This window comes from Pezoporus flaviventris, unplaced genomic scaffold, assembly GCF_033815535.1.
Source record: "Pezoporus flaviventris isolate CSIRO_AGI_PZ_B2104156 unplaced genomic scaffold, CSIRO_AGI_Pfla_v1 ptg000079l, whole genome shotgun sequence".
Lineage (NCBI taxonomy): Eukaryota > Metazoa > Chordata > Aves > Psittaciformes > Psittacidae > Pezoporus > Pezoporus flaviventris.
In genome coordinates this window covers 1741455-1766156 of record NW_026892627.1, presented here as the reverse complement: position 1 = coordinate 1766156, position 24702 = coordinate 1741455, and the positions used below count along the sequence as shown (strand labels likewise).

The window sequence follows — 24702 nt, the reverse complement described above, 5'->3', positions numbered from 1 at the left end:
GGGAAGTGATGCTTTTTGGCATAATGGGATGTGGGAAACAATTTGCATTTGACACCAGAGAAGGCATCTGGTTTTCATTAATTGGGTGACAAGGCAGGAAAGCTATCAGATGTGCTAATTTGTTGGTCTGGAATGTAATGAGATGGGGTATTGAGGATGTTCTGGTACTGTCTGAGGAGGAAAACTACCTAAGGGGTTTCTGAGTCAAGGCTATTTTGACAAGGAGAATTTTGATGAATTTTAAGGTCACAGTAGCCTAAATGGTGATATTAATCTGGAAGTGGTGTAAATACATATGAGTTGGTATTCAGCTAATGAAAATGGGTATTGTGAGATAGATGTCTCTTAAATGCTGTCAATGAAAACATAAATTCAGTAGTTTAGGTATTAAAAGGATACAGTTTGTTGAATTTTACTCTTACAGCATTTTGAGTATGTTATGTTGTTTGTTTTGCAGGACACGAAGGTGAGAAATCTGAATGGGATAGTGAATTCCCAGCAAGGTTTTGCCTTGTGTAAGTGCTTCTTTCCTTTGATTAACAACACTCACCTTGCTGCTTGATTTCTATTTCAGTAACAGTGTTATTTCTTGTAGTAATCTGAATGGGGATAATGGTAAGCATATCTATCAAAAATGCAAACTATTCAACCAAGCATCAGTGTAGGATAATAACATTCTACCTTCAGCAACACTCCAGCTACGTTTTAATTTCCTCCATTATGGGGGCTGTTTTAGACAGCAATTCATCTGACTTGATTTAGATATTTGTGTTACGAAGAAGCGAATTTCACTTTTATTTCCTCAGCAGTACTGACTATGGTGACTTATAAACTTTTGCATGTGCAAAGAGTCTTCTCTGACTTACTTATTTGCAGGTATTTGCATATACTTAAAAACTTTAGCCACGTTATCCCTTAATTTTCTCCCGAGAAGCTACCCACACTAAGCTCTGTATTAAAATACCTCAATTTGTCAACATTTTCTTGAAAATGGCCAATTTTTTGGAAAGCAAAAATGTAGTATTAATTGTGACTTAGCCTGAGTAGGCAATATAACATTGTACTGTATCTCTCATAGGATTTCACTGGTGGTTTTATTCATGGCAGCTCCAAATAGATTTAACTGAGTGAAAAGGAAACTCTGTTCCCAGGCTATTTTTTATTTAATGATATCCATTAAAGTGGTGTCATTTTTCAAGATAACAAATAAACATAGTGACCACTAAAATGGAAACCGAAGAACCTTTGTGGAACTCATTCAGGAGATATGCTTGACAGAGCTAACAGTTGAGATTTCATGATAAAATGCAGATCTAGGTTCCAGTCTCAGTTTTACTAGGATTTTCCATCGCGACAAGTCATATAGGGTAGGGGATTTTCCATATCTATAATGCCCACCTATGTCAGGACCCTGAGTACACTAACAGGCCTGAATTGCACCATCCAGCCTCACCTGGGAGCTCCACTCTCCACTCACTGGTCCAGGAGGTCTGCTTAAGTTTAGTGAGAGTATAGACCAGCCTGGGCTGTGGTTTTCCTCAGCTCCTGGCTTGTTCTGCCCACAAGGAGAAGCCCTATTTTGCTGCTCTATGATATCTTCATCTATGATTGTCATCTCAAGCTCTGTATAGTCAACAGAGACAAACAGAACATAATTCATCTTACTCTTAAATGGACATATAAAACATTTCAGACAAATAGAGCTTTGTTATTTGCTTATTTTTCTTCAACAGAACATTCAGATACAGCTGTAACTTTTGGCACGTGGAAGTAAATGGAATGCTTCCCACGTTTTGAAAATGGCCAAAGGATCAAATCAGCTACTTCATAGTTCCTTTTTCATTAGGTGAGTCATGGTAACAGCCCAGTACTGAATTTTAAGTCCAATGGTGTTGGCAAGCTTGATGTGTTTAGCAGAAGCCACCGCCAGAGAGAGAGGCTAAGAGCACGCACAAAAGAAGCAGAATTGAGCAATGAGTGGAATCTGGGCAGAAGCCTAGCATGACTACAGGCAATATTGAAGAGCAGTAGATGTGCAGCCTTTTCCCCTAGAGAGGAAGGAGAAGAGGTCAGAAATGATTAAATGGTTCCTCCAAAATGTGTTTCACACGGCTAATAAATGTCAAAGTGCTATGGAGCATCATAAGACATGGACAAGGAAATGGACAAGATACTAAATACTTGGGAAAACAACAAAAAACTTCCCTGACCTGGAAGCCACAAAGGCAAGCTGTTTACAGTGCTTTTGAAAGAGAGAGCTGTTGACATGCAATGGATACTATGGCATGCTGCCTTTTACACGCCGCTTCCATGACAAATGCCTCTAGCCTTTGGACGGTTCAGAGTAAACTCTCTAGTAGGAGGGGAAGGAAGAATGTGTGATGCTAAAAACAAAGAACTAAACAATTGGAGGAAATGCCTTTGAGATAACTCCTGGGGAGCTTGCCTATCTCCTTACCTAATAAAATTAGTTTCCCTGGCCTACATAAATTTACTGAGACTGCTTTTCTCCTGGCACTTTTCCAGACTTTGGAACCAGTGCCTAAATGGTGCTGACACAAATGATTTCCCAAAGAAAGCTCAATCCTGCCTCCTGTCTTTCCTCAATTAATAATTTCATATTAAGTCAATGAGAATCCACGTCTGAAGTCCTTTCCAAAAGCAGGTGGCACAGGAAGCTGCTGTCACTAATACACTTCAGCAATCTGTAGCTATTCATAAAACAAGGATCCCTGTGGGTACAAGTAATGTCAAACAACACCAGTTCCCTTGCTTGAATGACTGGTCTTCAGATACACCTGGGTCATCTGGAGGCAGTGTTTTGGTAGGACTCGCTCAGAAAAAAGATTTGTATTCAAAGTGTAGTCAAATATGGCTTAGTCAGTAGGAGTACTTCTATGACTTGTTAAGCACATAGGTCATTGAGGACAGAGCCTTTCCTTTAATCAGCCAGACAGAACCTGGAATCAGCTTTCACTAAAATGATATTTTCATTCATAGACCATTAATTTTGTGTGTTGATTCAACCTCTAATACATTGAATACACATGGCCTGAATGTATGTCATGAAGCCATCTTTCTTGAAATCATCTTTCTTAAAACCATCTAATGAAGACTATTCCTAGCTTGTGTTGAAGCAGCTGTAAACAATAGGGTTTGGGTTCTTTTTCTGCTGCAACCTGGAAATTGTAAGCCATAGACTGACATCCAAGATATTCTTGGAAAGGTCAAAACTTGCTAAAGGAATTTAACAAAATATGACTTACATCCAGCTTTGAAAAAACATTGAAATGTTGCCTATCTTTGTCCATTTGAGTTGGCAAAGACATGACCACACAGAATACACACACTGTAAAAACAGGCATGTAGAAAGACTTATTCTTTACCAAAGTCTTGACTGAAGAATGTTTATAATTTTGCTTCTCTCTCTGTATTTGTCACCTTCCCCAGAAAGTAATGTTTTACATTTGTGCGTCCATTAGATTTTGTATAAATTTCATTCATTTATCAGCTGAGAGAGACAGCTAACAGATAGCTTACATCATTGGGTCACCATGCCCATGAAGGTCATGGAAAGATTTAAAAAGGAATATGAAGTACTAGCATCTTTCTTGCAGGTTTTTTTTTTTTCAATATATTGCAGGAAGTTGGCTCCTCCAGGATATGGGAACGAGAAGTGACTTCTACCAGTAACAGCTGGGTAGAAGGCTGTGGATGATGCAGGTGACTACAAATAAGCTAGACACTTTTGGTTTACTTCATAGTCCACAGATAGGGTACAAAGTATCAATTTTCCTTTATTTGGATAAAATAAATTAATCCTCAAACTCTCTGCCTATCTATTGTTTCTTTATTGAATATGACATCTGTTTAAAATGTGCCTATATTTTATGTTGAATATAAATATCTTTTGGTGCACTTTGATCATGGCTGTAATAAAAAATAGCAGCTCAGTTATTTCTGCCCAGTAAAAGAAATGCTAACAATTACTAACCCAAATTGCTAATGCAGTACTGCTTCATTACTGAACAAACTGAGCTGCTTCTGACACATACACTTGCTTTGCAGGACAAGTTGATTGGAAAGTCAAATAGAGGATCTGAACTGAGAATGTGAGGCATATGGACTGTGTAACACAAGCTGTTTGCAGGATGTAAAGCAATTCATTCTAAACAGAAGTGACTGCTGAACCACAGCCAAGTTTTGAAGTGTCTGCCTTTTCTGGGTTAAAACATGGAAGAAGGGCACTTGGGGATAAATGTGAAAAAAAAAGAGTTTTAGGAACTGTGCATAAATGATATCTCCGTCCCACCTCTGCATGTTCTCATACACAAGCCGTGAAGTCATTAATAAGAACATATAGGGTAACCAAATGCCTACTCCATCTGCCTTACCCTCCTGTGTGCGGGGAGGGGCAGGAGCTCCCCGGTCTCTCAGTCAAAGTGTCAGTGCACCAAGGGGATTGCTGGGAGACAGCTGTGCCAATTTACACCAGCTGAACATCTTCCTTGGAGAAATACATCTAGGAATCTTGAGGTCCATCTCTCACACACACACCCCGTCCAACTTGCTTAGCTGGGAAGTCTAAACATCATTTTTAGGACTGTACAGTCTGTCAGGAAAACCTCACAGCAGCCTCACAGCAGAACTTGCTGGGCTGTGAGAACCTGGACATTGAGCTTGTCTCAAACACTGCTTTCATTTTTCATTATTCTGCAATTATTCAATATACACTCTTATACCATTCTCATTACCAAACAAGAATGCTGATCCTCTTGCTTTGGGAAATATACAACATCTGGAAACAATACTCACATGTGAAGATGATAACTGGAGTAAAAGAAACAAACAAACAGCAAAAAAATAAAGTCACAAGTTAACAGCTCCACCTTGTAATCAGCTGAATTCTTCTGAATTTGCTTAATATTAAAGTCAGTTCTATGGGCTCTGTATTTATCAGGGACTTATATATTAAAACAGCAGCCCAACCTTCCTTTCTGTAAGCACATGTGCTGTTAGTAGTCAGGGATGTAAGAATAGCTGTATGTGTTCAGTCACAGACCCGTCCAGCCCAGTATCTTATTTCTATAAATATTCAATGTAATTTCCAAGTGCGGATGCCTCAGAGACTGTAAGGATAGACAAAGAGCATAGTGATAGTTCTCCAAATATTCTCCCAACTTCGAAGAATTTACAGTTCAAGTACTTCCTGAAATACGGGGGCTGTCTTTCTTCTCAGTAACTCTTCATTGATGCTACTTCTATGAACTCACCCATTTCAACCCTGAGCCCATGGCAACTTTGAGTATCCAAAACATCACACTGTGGGGAGTTGACATCTTAATAGCTCACTCCCAATTCTCTGCAGGATTTAACTGTAGTTGTTCTTCCTTTCTATTCAGAGAGTAAACCAATAACTTTAATTCGTCATGAATTTTGGTGTTCTTAGAAGACTTCAGAGACTGTTTGCAGGATTTGAAATCCTAATTACAGGTAAAATCAGCAGCAATGTGGATGTTATACATACTGGCTGATACAACTATCTCCAATGCAGACATCTCTGCCTGAGGTAATCACTGACAAGACAGACAGTGGAGTCTGGGTAGAAGCTGCTATCCTCATCTCCTCCTAGAATGGGAGATGATTCTTCCTTGAAATGCTTTCTTCCATCCTTTAATCATGAAAGCAATCTGGGTCAGGTTACGATGTTTAAAATCCAAGTAAATCCCACCACAGATAAACCAGGCAATGATGACTGATATTTCCTTTCTGTCAGAAAAGACCCCACAAATTAATCAAAAGAGCAAATCACAGTGTTGTAGCAAGCAGTCATGTTTGATTAAAGTTTTGGAGTTCATACAAACAAAATATTTTGCTTTCAGATCTACTGTTTGACTTTTTTTACTGGACAAAAGCAGGGGATCAGACTAAATGTGCACCTGCATGGTATAAATTTGGCTGGTACTTGTGGTCTTTCCACTCCTGCCATAGATGTCTGTATGAGACTTGTCTGTCAGATCCCAGCAGTCTCTGAGCTTCAGGAATCGGGCTGTTAGGCAAGCAGAAAGGAGTACATGGCATTGAGCAGAAAGGGCAGATAAACAGGAGTTGAGGAGATTTACACACGCTAATTCTTGGATAAACATTCTCATCTGGACTCCGGTCTATCAGTTACAAGCTGGAAACCTTGCCCTGCCTGAAGTTCAGGGCGAAGTTTCCCACTCATGCCAACTCCTCCTAAGAGGAGTGTCTTCACCATCCTCAGGTTTTTCCAGCACAAGAATTAGTATTAACTCCATTTAATTCAAAATTAAAATGAGCCACAGAACATTTACCTCTGCAGTCCATCAGCAGTAGTGGTACCTGAGCCTAGATTAGTACTTTGAGACCAGGCTGCATGAGTTGTTCTTGAAATACTGGTCCAGTTTATTGTAATCATCAGAGATCATCTCTTATGTTTCTCCACAGCCTCAAGCATTCATGTTCATACATGGCTGTGAGCTATCAGTCATCCCAGCAAATATCAAGCTGAACCTGCCTTGCACCTTCCCCAGCCTTTACTCTTAGACTTTCTCCCATCTCGTGTCCCAGCATACTACAGGGATCCCCCATCATGTTATCAGCTCTTGCATATTCTTAAATACTGAAGATACTGATGCTAAAGCAGCCTTTTGCTGTTCTTTGATTTTGGTCTTTCTTGCCATTTGTTAAAAAAGAAGAAACAAAAGTACCTCTTCAAAGTGATGTCCTACATCCACTTTTAGGCACTGGAATAAAGACCAAGGTTTATGGTGAGAGCAGGACCAGCCTTGCAACTTGTGTGTATTTCAGCTCAGAAATCAGGTTACTTTTCTCTGAATATGGGCCTTGGAATTTAGCCTAAAGCAGTCTTTGGTTGTAGAAAGTTGCCTGTTGTTTTCAGGCTTGGGCTGAAATATAACACTCATGAAAGATTCTAGCTTGTGCAGTTTAGATAGTTTATTATGCTGTGTCTTGAAGAAGAGATATGAAGTCCTCTCCTGATCATCCCAGGTTCTATACTGAAGGTGAGTTATATAAGCTATAGAATTCAGGACACATCACGTATTATTGCTTGAGCACACTGCGACTTACAGCTGGCTGTGCGTCTGTCTTTTGCAAAGCTCAGGTCATTAAATGAATGCAAAATCTCAGGAAAACATGGGCTAGTACCCACGACTGCAATTTGCTCACAGTAGGCAAAGGATCAACTGGACTTCAGTAGTTCACAACAACAGACCAGATCTCTTTTCCTTGCTCCAAAAAGGACAGTTGCTTTGAAGCAATAGTGACTAAACACATTTTTTTCCCTCCAAGATAGAAAAAAAAAATCCTTATTTTTTAAAAAAATAAATAAACCAAACCCATCAAACCTTATAAATGAAAATTAAGTGAAAAATCCCACTGAAGGAGGATTTGGAAACAAGCCTGCCTACATGACATAGTGTAACTGGTATCTTTGATGGAGAGGAGCATACAGCACCAAAGTGCTTACAGCACAGTGCCCTCTTGGATTGCTCTGTACTTGCAACAGTTGCTCAGAACCAGGAACGCTCAAATGCATCCTCTGTACAAGTCAGCAAAGGTGATTTTGGACATTGTGCCCCTCTGCATTGCATTAAGCAACACAAGAAGGATCTGTGGGCTGCTGCCCACTGCAGAAGTTCTCAGTCTGGTTCCTCCCCACCTACTCCTGCAGTGGGTGTAACAGGAGAGGAGCTTGTGTCACTTTCCTGCAGACGTGCTCCTCCTCCTTTCCTATGCCTTCCTGATCACGGTCATAGGGAGATGATAATAGCTGTATTGCTGGGAGCACAGCCACGCTTTTCCATTTCCTCCTTTCTTGGAGCTGTAGGGTGCAGCTATCAGTGAAATGATAAATAGGAACACTGAGCAGCCTCCCACACTGATTTGCATCCTGTGGAGAGGCTGGGGCAGAGCCAGAAACACGGCAAAATGCTTTGACTTCTCCAAGAGGGGAGGGACGTGAAGGTGCAAGAAGGCCATGTTCAAAAGCACGCAGCACCACAGTTCTATGATCTCATCAATGGTGAAACCCTTAAACCTATAGATAGCTCAGTGTCCTTCTCAGGAATGAAAGGTGTGCTGCTTCTCCCCTTCTGGAGGCTGTAGGAGCCCCTTAGCCCAAGGGTGCAGGATTTATGAAATTGACTGGATGGAAACTGAGTTTCATGGCAGGCCCAAGGTGATGTTGGAGTAGATGTCATTCCTCTCTTTGCATGCAGCTTGCCTTGCCAGAGGTTAGCAGCAGAGAGGGAGATGTGAAATACATGCCAGAGAGCAAAGTCATGGTGCAAGAAGCATGCTGGTGTGGTGCCAGCCAGAACCCAGAAGTGTTGCCTCCCTCTCTGTGATTCACTGAAGAGCTGACCTTAAAATATGCTATGTTGCTCTTCCTCAAACAGAGACTGGTGTCTCCCAGCATGATCCTTGCACCTCACAGAGAAGGTGCCAGCACTTTCCTTGAAAACCTACACCTCTGGCACCCTCATTCAGATCCCTGAGAAGTGCAGAGCACCGCAAGCTCTGGACATTCATTCCTGATGACTGAGAAATGGGTTCAGAGGAATCATCATGAGCCAGAAGGATTTGAGTAAATAAGGTGTCAGAAGACACCAGATTTTTCCACCTGTCCCCACCCTTTGCTGACAGCACACAGCCATGTCACTTCAGGTTACGGTGTCCAGATGCATCCTTCTTGCCAAGGAACAACAAACACCTCTGAGGTGGTCTCTTCTCAAGCCCTGTGAGGGCAATTCCTCGTGTTGAGTGTGTTTCCCTCCTGACTCATTTCCTGTTTTGCTCAGACAGAAGAGAGGCACCTGGTGACCAGCATGTGCCAAAAGTTGCATCTTTGGGGTTTGGAGAGGGTTAGTGGGTTCCCTGGATCACCAGACTTCTGCACTTGCCAGGAAAAACACCAGCTGACCTACTGGAAAGTGGGGCAGACGCTTGGAGGTTTGCAGCTCTTCAAAGCCTGCTGGTGTGTCTTAAACTCTACTGCTCCTGGAAGCCTGATACCCAAAGTTCATGTTCCTGATTGGGCAATAAGATAACATCTGTCATGCCATGAAGTGGGGTGGCACCTGTACCCCTCTCTCCACTGTGTACAGTAGTGGGTGGAGGAGGAGACTGGGAAACCCACCAGGCAGAGGTGCATAATCCTCACCAGCACTAGGACGCCTGTCTGCCAGCTCTTTCTGTCAATTGAAGTTAAAGTCCCAGAGCAGAAGAGAGAAGAACCACGGTGTGAATACCCAAATCAAGGACCTTTGTAAGGAGCATATGGTGGCAAATTATACACTCCTAGAATGGTTTGGGTTGGAAGGGACCTTAAAGCTCATCTAGTCCTAAGCCCCTGCCCATCATGGACAGTGACACCTTCCACTAGACCAGGTTGCTCAAAGCCCTGAAGGGGTGAGCCATCCAAAGCTTCTCTGGCTAACCAGTTCCAGTGCCTCACCACCCTCACAGCAAAGAATTTCTTCCTAATATCTAATGTAAATCTCCCCTCTGTCAGTTTAAGCCCATTCCCCCTTGTCCTATTCCTACCTGTCTTTGTCAAAATCCCTTCTACAGCTTTCTTATGGGCCCCTTTAGGCAGCTTAGCTGCTCTAAGGTCTCCTGGGATCCTTCTCTTGTCCAGTCTGAATAAGCTCAGTTCTCTCAGCCTGTCTCCATAGGAGAGGTGCTTCAGCCCTTGGAGCAACTTCATGGCCTCCTCTGGACTTGCTTCAATGTCCTTATATTGGATGCTCCAGAGCTGGATGCAGGACTGCAAGAGAGGGTCTCACAAGAGTGGAGTACAGAGGGAGAATCCCCTCTCTCGATCTGCTGGCCACATGGCTAGTGATTCAGCCCAGGATATGGTTGGCTTTCTGGGCTGCAAGTCCACATTGCCACACATAACTAACAGGATGAGTTTTCCACTTAGTGTGGGGGGCATCATGGACTTCTTGGTGTACAGGGTAGCTGGGAGGGAGACAATTGCTTCTCCCATCCTTCTGCAGTGACAGGTGTCACATCCCACATTGTCCCTGACCCTTCACAGACACACTGCAGGAAGAAAAATCTCCGGAGAAGAAAGTCACAAAATAGTTTTCTCTCCTTTTCCATCTGTTTTAAAAATACACAATCCCACACACACACACACACACCCCTGCCCCCAGCAATACCGATGGACTCATCTTGGATACCTATATGAGGAGTCAGGGAAAGGCAGAATTAGACAGGATGGCTGTTATTAAAAAGCTGTCCCACCATGTGACTCCGAGAAAACATTCTCCAAGCCTCTCCTGAATAACGAGAGGCTGTTACTGCCAGCTAATTAGCAGCAAGCTCATGGTTGCTGGAGTCCCTTGCTGCAAGTAAATGAAGTAAGAACAAAGGAAATGGAATCTACTGAACAGAAATGTTATTGGGGGTGGTAGCACAGGACAGTTCCAGGAATAAACTTAATAGGCTTAGTAGTATTTAGGTGTAACTAACAAGAGCAGAGGTTCACATGCTGCTTGTTAATTCATTCCATCCTCTTGAATGAAAGCAAAGAGAAGGGATGTAAAATGAAGAAATCCATGAAGTGTAAGAAAAGCAAACATTTAAATGTCTTCAAAGGGAAGATAAGTTATTTCAAGCAGCCTGTAGATATTTACCCTCAAACAGATCTTCAGGGGAAAACAAAGCAAGATTGAAAGGGAAGTAGGCAGCTTAAGGTGTCAAAAGGTTTGGAGTCAGCCTTCATGTCTGCCGTCCTTCCCCGCAAACCTTAGACAAGTCACTTCATCCAGCCTATGTCTTTCCACCTTCTGCTCCTGTCCACCCTCCCTGTAGATACCTTTGCCATGTGTTTCAGCGGAGAGTCTTGCAATAGCTCCATTGGGGAAAGCTTTTCTGTAGCCCCACTTATTCTGAAGCTGATGTTTTCATGTGTATTTCTTTACCTCTTCATACTGCCTGTGATAGGGGGGTTGAAATTGGATGATCTTTAATGTCCCTTCCAACTCTAACCATCCTATGATTCTGTATGATTCTATGATCCTATGATTCTATAATCTTGTCTGTGAGTTAGTTGATTGCTTTTCTAATCATTGGCAATCCTTTTTATTAGTAATTGATAAACAGTCTTCTTGAAACCATGAGCCTTCGTAAAGAATTGTTACAGGACAGAAGTAAGCCTGAAGCACAATTTTTTTGTGCAACTTAAGTTCCTTACTCCCTTTGGCTTTCAGGAGATCTCGGTGTTCAAATGACACCTAGATCCTGGGCCTGACAGCTCCACAGGGGAGGGTTCAGGTCTGAAGATAAATCCATCCTTCCTTTTAATCCACAAGCAGCCTGGGACCACTGCCCTTGAGTATTTACTTTTTCCATTATTTGTACCCTTGCTCAGGCCCAAAAAGAAAGGATACTGCAGAGACTGCATAGGCAGCAGCAGTGTACTGCCTACATTTTGAATCAGTAGGTGTTCCAGATTCTTTTATTTCAGTGATCTTTATCAAAGAAAAACCTTCTTTGAAAATGTATTTAGCTGAATTTTATCTGAACTTTCTCCAGCTGTAAAATCAGGATGAATTCTTCTCTTACATCTTCTTTCTTACTTTTTTCTCTTACAGAAAAAGAAAGCACCATTTCTGTGGTAAGGTATCTCCAGGGTGAAATATGTCTTGGACAATTGCAAATTTTCAGCCCAATTTTCACAGTCAAATTATAAACCACCAAGAAAAGGTGGAATTTACAGTTTAGATAGTAGATTGCTTATAAAATTAATGATGTTAATAATGGCAGCCGTAAAAAATATATGGGCAGATATAAGTTCATGAAGAATAGAAAGATATTTATTTGCTTTGGTCAGGGAGAGAACCTGTGATTAAGTCCAGTGGCCTAATGAGTTCACAGCTAATGGGTCAGCTATAGGACCTGTCCATGTGCATAGTCTTCAGATGTATGATGTGCTCTGGCTTAGCTAACCCTTAATGGGAAAGGGGTGAGCTTTGACCTTGCATTTGGGGTGGGCAAAAGGCATGCTCATACAACTGTGTAATGGATGGCAGTTTTAAGCCACATTATCTTGACTGTGTTTGAGCTCTACCTCCTCATGGTGAAAGTAAATGCTGTAGGTATGTGTGGTTACACTCTGTCATCCTGGTCTGAGAAGGTGGGGAACTGAAACTATTTTTGGCAGCAAGAAATCACTAAATCTGAAGGGTTTCAGTCTCATTTCTCAGCCCAGTTGGCATACCAGCCATGGAGCCTGTGATTACATGATCACCTCGTAAAGGACACTAGCCTCACCCTTTTGTATTTTATGAGAACACAATTAATTTTTTCTTGCACATCACTGATGAGGTCCCAGTTGTAGGATCATCACTGGTGGTACAAACCAAAGAGTTAGAAGTGACCCACTGGGGCTTTCTTGCAATGTTCATCCTTGACACTGGTTGCAAGAGAATTACTTTTTGGTTGTGGATGGAACCTGTAGCATTTGTAAAACAGACAGCTTGCAAAATAGATGTAGACAGTAGGTTATGGTGGCCACCTATAGTCTTATTTAATTCTCACAGGCTTCATCCTGCATTCTCTTAATTTCTGTCCACTCCCTGCATATTCCCATGCCCAGGCTGTGTTTAGGCTGTATGTCAGCCTTATCAGACCATCAGACCATTTTCTGATTTCAAGCTGAATGACAAGAAACCTCTTACACAGTGTGACTCTCACAGGGCCTGTGAACTCAGTGAATCTGCTCTGTGTAGTAGTGAGCTCCTTAGATGATGATGAAAAATGTTTTTTTTCTCAACTTGTGATGTTCTGTGTACTGAGTACGCACTGGTTTCCCTGGTTCATAGCCCTCTTTTGCTAAAATTTGAACAGATGATTCTATGATTCTGTGATTCACCTAAACCCGGTTCACCTAAGCACTAACATGGCAGACTTTACAATGTACCATACAATTGTCCTGATACTTACCAGTTTTACAGAGGGAATTCAGCAGTGGGACATGCAGCTTGAGGGTGTCAAGCAGATGATCTTTGAAGTCAGGAATTGCAACTGAAGAGGTGACAGCCTGAAGATGTTCATCCCAGCTCTCCGGCTCTTGGTTCCTAACTCATAGCACAGCTACATCAGGAGTTATCATCACATATGATTTTCTTCAGTCCAGAATCAACAGGATAAAACTCATGAAACTAGTTGAAGCAAATCTGCTTGAGTTCCCACTCACATAACCCATTAAGTTGTCACTGTAGGAGATATATTGGTTAAATGCATTGGATAGTCATCTTAAAACAGTCATCTTAAATCATTACAATTGGCTCTACAGCTTATCTAAACATTCAGAACACAACAGATTTCTTTGCTTTCACAGACAGTAGGAACTTTAGGTCTTTAAAGTAGAGGAGTCTTGCTGATGTATTGGTTGAACGCATTGGTAGGTTTTAGTGGTTATTTGGAGGTTAGGAGGCCTTGTATTTGTTTGTTGGTTTGTTTGGGTTTTTTTGGTGTGAGAGTTTAATAGAGATAAAAACAAAATCAAAATCACGTATCACCTAGCAATCCAACAGTGAAGATCCCCAGGATCTACACAAAGAGAGATCATTCTATTGTTATGTCTATAAGTGGATTTGGGTAGTTCTCCTTAGTTATCCAAGCTGGAAAGCATTGGATGCTGTTTACTTATTTTCTCAAATAGAAGTATTTCTTTTTAAAGAGAGATCTCTCATTCTGTCCTGAATGGACAGAGAGCCTGTCCATTCTGGGGAGAAACCCTGGAGTCAGATTTCTTTTCATGGTTAAATCTGTAAGTCACATTCTGCCACAACTTTGCTGTGGGCTAAGGGATGAGAGCTAGAAATGTGCAAATAGACACATGGAAAGCTCTACTAGGGACTGGAGACGTCACTGCTGGTACCTATGAGAAAAGTTGGTTAGGCAGGGGACAACATTGCAATGAAAAACTGACAATTCAGGGTGGACTCTGAAGTTAGAAGACAGCTTCCCCAAAGGGTCTTGTATAGATAAAGCAGTACTCTGTACTATTATACAAGTTTCCTCATGTTCTGCTCATGTGTGATAATTTTCTTACTGATTCAAGACATCAAGCTTCTTGCTGTCCTGACCTGCCTGCCAAAAAAGGACAGTGGTATTGGTGTCCAAGAAGAAAAAATTACTCAACAGTTTATTCCCCTGCATTGTAATATGTATTCTACATCACATTTTTCCTTCTCCACTGGTCCCAGATGACAAAGGCTCCCCCTCTGCAAGCTGCAAAGCAGCCTCTGTTCAGGAATGTCATTACTAGAGGGGCTTTAAAATAAAGCAGGGCACACAAAAATGTGATGACTTGTCAAAAATGCAGACTGCAAGGTGTTTAAGGCATGAATTTCCTCTTAATGAAGCCTCGCCAAGGGAATATTGCATTCAGCCTGGAGTGCGAGCGATGATGTATCACAAATTTATGGCTGTCCCCTAGTGTTTCGCAGAGTGAGGAAGGGGGCGTGAAAATAGTCACACAAGGAAGGGCTTGTAAAATCACCACCATTCAAACCATTGCTTGGCCCTAAGCCATAGCTGTCAGGGGTTTTCAGAGTACTGGGGTGCAACACAGCTCAGAAGGACCACCGATTAGATGCAAAAACCTGTGTGGATTTTGTCTGGGTGGGCAGCCCACAGATGTTTTGGGTGGGTAAGACATTGCAGGGGTTTAATCATTTTCATGGGCTGCATTGAAAAGGAATGCGCTGAAATAAGTTATCAGTCAGAAAATTGCTTCTGCTGATCCCAACAGTCACATTCATCTCTTCTGCCCCAAAATAAAGGGCCTGTTAATTCCATCTGAAACAGAGGAGAGGTGATGGCTTCAGCAATGGGGGTTGTGAAGTCTTCCCCTCTTGGCAGATGGGCTCTTTGAGTAGAAAGAGTCAGTCACCATCTGTCACTGGGGCTGGTGCACATGTGTATCAGGCATCTTGTAACATTCATCACCTGCTCATTCCTGACTTGGGAGGGGGAAGAGAACCTTTTCTGGCTTGTTCCTGGTATCCACCAGGGATATCATCCACCATCCATAGCTAGGTAAGGGTGTCTTGGAAAGCCAAATTCAAGTGTGAGATAAACACTGGCTTGTGCAAAATTTCCTCAGTCTACAGGTAGATACAAGGTATTTCTATTGCTTGAGTGAGCAGGAATTCATTGATATATATGTGGCCATTTCAGCCTGGAGGGACACAGCCTGGCAGTGATCAAGCTCAGGTCAGATATTTATTCCCACAGTTCCTGCAGCCGGAGACCAACCTCAGGTAAGATTGTGGGCATTCTTCTGCTCCATGCTCCACATACCACATTATTTATTGTTCTTTATTTTGATAATAGGTCTATTGTATGTGGGGGAATTTACAGAACAGGAGAAAGACTGCATTTATGAGAGGAGAAGGGAGAAGTGTTTGCTTTGGCAGAGCCCTGAACACAAAGGAATTATTCTAGAAGATACAGGCTGCTTTGCTACCATGAGATATTCTCCTTGCAGCCCTCCTGGAATAACCCTTGAGAACAAGATAAGATGCAGGATGGGACAGAAAAAGAGGTCAAACTTTACAGGGTTCATGAAGCTGTCTTTCTTCCTACAGCCTCACCAGTGACTTCCAAATTTGCGTGAGGTCAGAGCTGGGGCTGGCACTGATAAGGATGTGAGTGAACTTGTCTGCACAGGTGGAGCACGGGGATTGATTTTCTTTGGGTTGCATTTTCTAACTGGCTGCGTTTCACCACTGACGTCCTTCAGGAAATGGAATGTACACACTGGGCCATGTTCAACATCATTTAGAATCAGCAGAGTTGCAATAGTGACAACTTTGGTCCTGTAATGTTAAAAATGGCTCCACAGCTTGTTTCTTTGACTACTAAATAACCTTTCTTTCCGCATCATTCTTCTTTCAGGGGGGAAAGATGTCTTGTAGTGCCTGGAAGAGTGAGATTGTCACAGGCGATACAGGTAATTGCAGAAAGGAGCGTTGTATCTCTCATTTTATTTAGAGGCACATCAAGATATGAGGAGGTGAAGCAGGTCACACACCAGGTCACTGGGATTAGAATTCATGTCTCTTGATTCCCAGGCCAAGCCTTAATTTGGAGCCAAATTTGACTTGACAGTATCCTTTTAAGCCTGGAATTTTACAGGCTATAAATGTAAAATGATCAGTTCTGACTAGAACACCTTACTAACATTAACAAATGGAAAAAAAAAAAAAGAAGAAGGAAAAAGGAAAAAAAGAATAGCATGAATGTATTAATTTCATGGGCTGATCTTAGTCCAAAGAGACAAAAAAGGTGGAAAAGAACCCTAAACCTACAGAATATTTTCAATCAGAAGTCAGACTTTTATCTTTCATGATTCCAAATCATTTGAGATCTTTCACAGGTAATTTGAAACAGCTGACATTTTCCCTACATGAAAGAATAAATATTTAATTTGCACTGCCGATCTGGGAGGAAGAATTCTAATCTTATTTGCTTAGCTTCAGCAGAGACACATCCTGCAAGATCTTCTGTAATTACTGCCTCAGTACTACACATGGCGTAAATAATTTAATTAGGAGTCCCAAGGGGGAGGATCAGTCAAAAACAATACAAACCCAGTATTTAGAAAATGGGGTTTAAGTTCCATCCACTTTTCTGGGTTAGTGGTTCCAAGGTGGCAAAAGTCAACAGCATCGTAATGTCAGTTCCCGGAGGTATCTGGGATAATGGTTTCCATAAAGACAAGCTGGTGGTCCTTCCTAGTTAGATGCCTGTCAAGTCCAAGCCACTACTGCTCTTTTGAAGCTACTAGTCATCTCTTTGGCAGCCTCTGTGGGAAAGTCAAGGGTTAAATGTATTTCTGAGGAAAGCAAAAACTTGATTGTCTGAAGGTGGCCATATGAAAGAGCCCAGCAGGCAAGATTTAGGCCAAATCTACAATAGTCATGATTATATGGCCTTATTATTAGATTATATGTCCTTCTTCTGTCTCTCTAACCCAATTTTTGGAGTAATTTTTATCATTCTTGTTTCTAACACAGTTTTAAGATCAGTTGGGAATGGGGTATAGCAAAAATGATCACAGATTTGGAAAAAAATAACATGATTAAAGATGGAAAGAAATAATTTTTTATTCTGGAAGTAAAAAGACAGAGGGGAAATCAAAGAACTTAAACTATCTTATATGCAAGGCCATATACTTTGGCTAGAAAAAGCAAACCAATACTTCTTCAGGGAAATGATAAAGTAATGGGACAGGATTTCTTTGTGCTACTGAAAATAGTCACAGAAGCAGCTGAGTCAAGGATTGAGTATGTTATCCTGATATGGACACTTAGAATGGGTTCAGTGAATCTTATTTTAGGAATGCTTGTTTACCTTGATCGACTACAAAGGGAGCCTTAGGTAGGTAAGTTCATCTCTAGATGTTTAAACAGCACCAGTTTACAGAGAGACAACGTGAATATTCATAGAATCATAGAATTATAGAATAATTTGGGTTGGAAGGGACCTTAGGCTCATCCAGTTCCAACCCCCTGCCATGGGCAGGGACACCTTCCACTAGACCAGGTTGCTCCAAGCCCTGTCCAACCTGGCCTTGAACACTGCCAGGGATGGGGCAGCCACAGCTTCTCTGGGCAACCTGTGCCAGGGCCTCACCACCCTCACGGGGAAGAACTTCTTCCTTTTATCTAACTAAATCTCCTCTCTTTCAGTGTAAAGCCATTCTCCTTGTTCTACCACTACATGTCCTTGTAAAAAGTCCCTCTTCGGCTTTCTTGTAGGCCTCCTTTAGGTATATTGTCTTTGGAAAAAGCTTTCTAGTGCCACCTGTAATACAGTGAAAGGATATGTCACTTTGGAGAAGGCATGGAACCTTTGTTACTAGAGTACAAGTTATATATGAATATTTGCCATGGTAAAATTTCTGTGTTTGATGCTTCCTTTATGTGAAGTACAGCTTATGATTGTTGAGATTTCTTTCAGATGGTTTTCTGAACCATCTTTCTTTGGGTAAGAATATGGCCTCTGCCAGAGAGAAGGGTTCAGAGATACTCATCCAAAGTTGACAGGAATTACAGAGCTAGGAGCAGAGATGTTGTTTAACATCTAACAGAGCACAGACCAGGGCTTACTGCCACAGTCCTTTTGTAGGATTTTAGGTGAGTCATCAGGGGTCTGTCTGATTCAGTTGCTCACACATAGGGCCATTTGACATGTCCTCAGACAGTCTGGCTGCTCACCAGCTCATGAAGGTTTCCCATGGGCCTTGTGTTAGGTCTGTCAGCAATTTGTGCATGTTGCACACCTGAAGGAACCCAACTGGCTGCTGCTATTCACTGACAACTGAAACAAGCTCCTAAGATTGTTCTACAGCCAAGGAGAGATGGTACTTCCAGTGAACATTGTTCTTCATGTACTCAGTAAATCACCTGCTGAAGCTGCCTCTTGCTCTCCCTGGACTGTTGGTTTAAGAATTTATCTTGCCCTCTGACTGATTTGGCAGACATGCAGAAAACACACAAACCCAAATATTTCTTCTCTGTCCAAAGTAGGATATTTCTTCTACAATGCACAATTTCAGATTTCAGTTCAGAACAAGCATGGAAAATAAAACAGGATCTGCATTTCAGAGAAGCGTGTATTGGTTTTCCATCACCTGAAATTTGTCATCTGCTGGACATTCTAGTGATGTCACTGTCTCCATAGTAGCAAACTGACATCACTGTGGGAGGATGGTGGATGAAGTCAGGGTTGGAATTTGCAGGTTCATGTAGGAGATAGCCTTGAAAAAGCAACCAAGTAGAAGAGAGGAGTGAAAACCACAGACCGTAAGTCAAATGATTCGTATGTGCAGTATAATTCATAATTTATGTAAATTATAGTTCCAGCTGAATGGACATCTTGGATGTCATGTAAAAATAATTTCTGCATAGGATGAGTATGCAATATAAAGAAAGTGTGGGAAAAGAGAACTAAAATCAGCATATTCTTTTTCCAGACTGGATGCTGGATCACATCACAGCCTCTAGAGTAGAAGCAAGGGTTGGAAATGGACCTTTAGAAACTTAGCTTGGTGCAATAGTATTTTCCTTCTACCCCTAAATATCTGGTAAAGATCATAACACAATGGCCCAGGCAAAATGTAAACCTTCAGCGTATTCATTTAATTGTGCTTCCTGCTTTCCACTCTAGTATTCCTTGGTTATCTTTTGGGGTTATCTTTTTTGACAAGCACCTGTTTTCCGCCATACCAGGTTCCATGATCATAAGAACCTCAGTTTTGCATAAATTTCACCAATGATCTTGGAATTAAAACTGAGATTCAGTCTGGTATTGGTGCCCTGTTTGACAATTGTTCCTTGGCTTCTGACACTTTTTATTCCTCTAGCTATCTCTGTGATGTTATGGTGATCTTCCCAAGGCAGTGACAGCCATCACGTGTACATACAGACAGACTGGATCACATCCCTGAGGTACCAGCACGCATATCAGCCACCTATTACTAAACATTGGCTCCATCCATGCTGCAGTCTGCATCTGCCTTTTTACTCTTCAGTCTCAGTGCAATTGGCCATACACACATGGATATCTCTAGTTCAAATGGAGACACTGACCTGTGTGGTCTTCATACAGTAAAAGGGAAGATTCAGGTGCCTAAATAGGCACCTAGTACCATTTGGTAGGCCATGGAGTGTCAACATGCTAGCTACTCCTCCAGAGGGCTGGATTACCTGTAAGTCTTGTGCTGCATCTGCCAGACCCGTATCAAACTCCCACCCTCTTTGGCATCTCCAGTGACCTCTGGCCATGGGTTGGCAGCTGATTTATGCCCATTTTTTACTTCTAACAGAAAGCAGATGATTCCTGTTGAGAGTTGCTTGCTCAACTCACCCAAGAAGGCATCAAAAGAGGGAAAGAATTGGATTTCAGCTCCTTAGTTTTAGAGTCTTGGCTCGAACTACTGCTCTATCCTACTTCTAGCTCTGCTGGGTCACATCTAAACATGTATGCTGGGCCTGCCCGCTCCCCTCTAAGCCCAGGACTTTTATATCCCATGCAGGGCACTTTGAACTAATTCCAACCAAGTCAGAAAGAGACATTGTTTCCTGTTTCTACAACACAGCCCACTCCTTAATCCTTTTAACCAGCTACTATTGTGCCAGCTTGTCCTTGTGTTCCTGTTTGACCTCATCTTGATTTTTTCATCCACAGGCTCCATTTCTACCCCCTGCAAAAGGCATGTGCTTTAAACCAGTAAAATGGAGTGTCATGGTAATGACTGCTACTGCTGAACCCAGGACATGGAGTTATGTGCTTTTAGGGAAGAAACTCTTGCTCACGTACACATAAACACACACACTCTACAGGTCAGCCTTTGCCAGTGGTTTCACCTCTTCCATTCCCCAACCAGCTGTGATACTGAACAAGTCACTTAACCTCTCACTGTCTGAGTTTACCCAGCCGTAAAATGGGGATAAAAATACTTCACCTACCTCAGACAGGACACGTGGTTTAATTCCTTCATGTTTTCAAAGTGCTTTGAGTTCCTGAGCTGGACAAGAATTGCCTTAAATTTTCTCAGGTGACTAAGGTTTGCAGTGTCCAATTTGACATATATTAAAATGGTCTTTCTTGTGCTTGCTTGATTGCTTCAACACCAGAACTTGCCAGGAAACCTTATGCAAATTGTTTGTTTGTGCTTTTTTTCTTTTAATAAGGAAAATGATTTTTGTGACAGAGAGCATGTAGCTCAAAGAATCATTGTGTATTAGGACCTGGTTGCTGAGATTTTTGTCCTGTGTTGCTGTTGTCCAACTACAGGCAGATGCTGCAGCTTATCAGGTAGACACATAGCAAGATCCAATGACAAAGAGCTAAAGTTCAGAATATTCAGGTTCAACTAAATCCCTGATTTTTTAGAGTCTGGGGTATTAACCACTAAAACAATTTCACAAGAAGGCAAATTAGATTTGCATCATCAAATGCCCTTCCAAAAGTGATGACCCAGCCCAGGAAGAATATTTTAGAGGAACTGCATGGATATCTGAACTCTCTATTACCTTAAGAGTAAGTTCAGACCTCTGGTGTGAACTCTTTTATTGCCTTATTAGTAAGTATAATGGCTGCTGCTCTGTAATAGCTCCCCTCCCACTTCCCACTACTTTTCCAGGCTGAAAGGTTAGGGATTACATGAGTAAATATGGCATTTTTATTACAGTGACCCCTGATAAGGTAAGCAGCAAGTGTACGAGCTAGATAGAGATGGCAACTGAGAAGTACCAGGTAAAAGGAAATCTTCCCCTTCTGGACACAGAAGTAAGTGATTCTCCATCATTTACCAAAAAAGAAGACAGAAGCTGGCTGAAATAATTGATTTTCATCTGTCTTTCCCATTTTCCTCAACAGCTACATGAGTTTTGGAGGCTGTGCAGATGCATCTCTTATTTTTTTTTCCCCTCACTTTTCTTTAACATGCTTGCTTCATAACTTTTTTCACCTCTTCTTTCCATCCCTCGCGCCAGCTTCTGCCATTCACTTTCACGTTACTGTGCCCTAACAGCAAATTAATCACCTAGTGCCAAAGGCAACATACATCACCCTGTGGCTGCTCCTTCTGCTTCCACCCATGACCTTTAGAAACAAAATAGCCAAGTGCAAACAAGAAGAGATAAGGGCTCATTTCGAACACAGCATTCTTATTTGCTTCAGGTGTGATTTATAAAGTTGTCACTGAGTTCTGTTGGCAGCTGCTGATGCAGTAGGAAAAGTTGTTCCTGTATCCCACTCAGCAATGGGAAGTTATTTAACTCTTAAATTTCTGGACCAGACACATCCAACTTCTGGGCAGAGCACATCACTCAGGGGATCCGTCAGGTGCCAAGCAGAGCATCCCTTCCAGAGCCACAAACCTCACAACAGCAAACAAATAAATGGTTTCTCCTCTCTTCTTAATAATCTGCATAGAGTATTTCCATCAGTTCCTCTTAGGTTCTTTTCCCCCAGCATTTTCTTAAGTACATACAGCTGTCCTAGTCTCACCAGTCTTTGTGAGTGATGCCAAAGGCTCCTTAGCCTTATGACACTTATCCCAGCATGCAGGTTTAGTATTTCTCTCTCCCCCACCCCCTTCTTGCCATTCATTTGAGGACTGAGAAGTGGCTGTAGGTAGAAAGTGGCATTTAGGTTGTTTTTACAGACATTATTACACTGTCAAGGCAAGGTGTAAGGCAAGGCTGTTGAAGAAAGGGATTTGACAAGTGCATTTATTTTAACAGGCAACACAATTCAGCCCATTTAAAAACAAGGCAAATTTGCAAATGCTTCTGGGAATCAGCTCTGCAAATACTGGTGTCCATAGGTTCTCTAAAGTGTAATTAAGGCAGGAGTTGATTGACTGAAGAAAAATAGAATGTCAGCAATGAAGGCAATTATAGAAAAAAGCAGCCCCTTTACACTACTGTTCTGTTTTGTGTTCTAGCCTAGAAATTTCCTTAAGAAAAAACCTTATGGCCTAACCACTCTGAAGCCAATAGTAAAACCCTTCACTGGCTTTAGCACTGCCAAGATCTAAGCCCCAAAATAAAGTCAATATCAAGGAAGGCTCCAACAACACTGTTTTTCAAAGGTTTCCTTTAGATGACCCTCCTCTAGATCACAGTGACAATCCATAATTACAGCAGCCTGAAGATGGCTTGAACTGGGATAATCCAACTCTGATAAATGCATGAGAATTATCTAGTGTAAGCTTCACCTACATCAACTCTCCAGTTCAAGTTCTCCCAGCCGAGTTTGCATTGTGTGCCCTTGTACCATGATTTGTCTTCCCTCACTCTGCAGGATGCCACTCACCACACTTGGCAAGCATGTTAACAAAAATGGACACAGACCACAGTGCCCTCATAGAGAAGGGCTTCCTTCATGGAGACATGACTCATCTCTGTAACCTCAGAGCATGGCCATTCCTTTAGCACATAACCTCTTGTGCCAGCCTCTCACATCTCCTAATTCAAAGAATATAGTACTTGGATCTACACACCATGTACAGAATCGGTTTTCCAGATTACACAAACCTCACAGAGAAAGCTCTTTCTTTAGATATCTGGCATAACGTACCCAAACTCAGCCTGGCTTGCTTCAAAACTTTGCTAAAAAAACAACCAAACAAGCAAACAAAAAAAAAAAACAAAAAACCCAGGATAATAAGTTTTCATCAAATTCATTAAAATTAACCAAAATGTATTTCTTGACAGCAGCTTTTTTCCCTTTCAGGGAGGTTTGGAAGGAGCTTCTACCTCCAGAGCCTCACCAGTGGGAGATGTAGTATTAGAAACACAACCAGGCAACTCCAAACTGCAATTCTTGGAGCTCTCTCTTTCATTTTCTTTTTTGCTTCCACTCTTTTCCTTCTGAAAATCACTACACAGACCGTATTGCTTTCCACACGTTGGTGCAGGCACATTAAATGAAAAGCACGCAGATGTATTTGGAGAGGGGAGAGAAACACTGATTGCCAATGGTTTTGTGTATTGAACTGTATTGTAAATACTTCTCAAAACACTAGCAAGGAAATCATTACAATTACCCTTAATTTATAGATGGTGAAACAAAGGCATGGGGATGCAAAATGAGTCACTGAAGACCATTCAGTAGATTCATAGCAGAGACAGACATGTCCTGAAAGCTCTTCAATAGTCACACACAAGACCTTACATTAGTTGTTTTGCGAAGTTTATAAAAATTACTTGTTTGGAGCCTGTGAAAAAATACCCTTATAAATCCTGCTGTGATCTCAGAATATCTTTCTTCCCACCAGTTCATTCCTAATTGCTACCACAGCTTCATATAGATCTTCATAAGGAGAGGGCTTGCAGAAGTGTCTGTACCATCCTTCACCAACAAGAGCTTCTGGGAAAGGCTTCAGGGATCTGCCAGTCTGCAAGACATGATGAATGCCATGTGATGTTGGCAGATTTCAGAAGCAGATGCACACCTGCTGACAGGAATTTCTATTTTCCACTTCAATTAAGGTGCAGAGTTAAAAAATAACCACAAGGAGCTGTTAAACCAAATTGGTAACAACCGTCTTCCTACCAGGTTACTGACAGCTTCTGCAAAATGTTTGCAAAAAGGTGTCCAGGTAGAAAAATAAAGCTTTAGGGCCAGGCCTGGCAAAATCTCAGTCCCCTCTAAAAGGTGCTAAATGTCCTCAAATCCCCATGGAGGATGCTTGCTAATTTTGAGATGTTATTACAGCATAAATGAGGTCACAGTCTGGGGAACTTGCCTAAATGGGAGAAAAACAATACCTTTGACACGGTGTGTGGCTTTTACCAGAAGAGCTGACCCCTGAGATGCAGCCCCACAGTCAGGATGGCTGGTTACAGTCCCAATGAATGCAGCCCTGAAGAACGCTTGAGTTGTAGTTCCTACACCCAATAGCCCTGCTGGTTTTTTTAGGTGCTTAACTCCACTGCTGAGACACCATTAATACCCTCAGAGCTCCTCCTCAGCATCTCACATGTGGGCTGTTGCATTTCATTCAACTGCTTGAACCCAGAGCTGTCTACAAACTGAGAGCTGCTCAGAGGGCTGGTTACAACTGAAGTAATTTGCCACTCAGAATAGTCAGGGTTGCTTTTCTTAGTCATATAT

General features: G+C 41.9%; 1 long non-coding RNA gene across 1 annotated transcript; it reads left to right on the top strand.

Moving 5' to 3' along the window:
• Positions 1-456: 456 nt before the first annotated feature.
• On the top strand, positions 457-23042 carry LOC133280030 (uncharacterized). The gene is made up of 3 exons (XR_009747039.1): positions 457-515; positions 3644-3723; positions 22529-23042. It is a non-coding gene; the product is annotated as an uncharacterized LOC133280030 (long non-coding RNA).
• Positions 23043-24702: the final 1660 nt, after the last annotated feature.